This window comes from Geospiza fortis, unplaced genomic scaffold (genome assembly GCF_000277835.1).
Source record: "Geospiza fortis unplaced genomic scaffold, GeoFor_1.0 scaffold96, whole genome shotgun sequence".
Classification (NCBI taxonomy): domain Eukaryota; kingdom Metazoa; phylum Chordata; class Aves; order Passeriformes; family Thraupidae; genus Geospiza; species Geospiza fortis.
In genome coordinates this window covers 27,039-27,627 of record NW_005054454.1, presented here as the reverse complement: position 1 = coordinate 27,627, position 589 = coordinate 27,039, and positions in this window count along the sequence as shown.

Below are 589 nucleotides of genomic sequence, written 5' to 3'. Positions count from 1 at the left end.
GGTCTTCATGCATGAGGAGTATCGAAAGGTTTTTATTGAAAAAAATATAAATAAATGCTCTAGATTATTTTCCTGTCTTTTTGAAAACCACAAATAAAATGTTTATAGTACTCCCATGGGTTTCTGTGGTTTTTCAGGCAGGGTTTGGGTTTGGAGGTGTGTGTCCTTTGCTGTGTCACCCCGGGGTGGGTGGGCTTGGTGGGTGGGGGTACGGACAGCCCAGGAATGACTGATACAACCCCATCTTGCCTTTGGCGGTCATCAGGGTAGGCTCCTTCAGAATCTTGGGAGGAAACATCACTGGTTTATCTGGGTTTATCTGGGCTCACCACACTCCAGGACAGAGTGTGGTGAACCCAGATAAACCGGATTGTGGCCTTTTGGTACTGAAAGGGGCCCATGTAAAAGCTGCAGAGGGACTGGGGCCAAGGCCTGCAGGGACAGCACCCAGGGAATGGCTGCCAGTGCCAGAGGGCAGGGCTGGATGGGATCTTGGCAATGAGGAATTGTTCCCTGGCAGGGTGGGCAGGCCCTGGCACAGGGTGCCCACCCTGGATCCCTGGCAGTGCCCAAGGCCAGGCTGGGCACT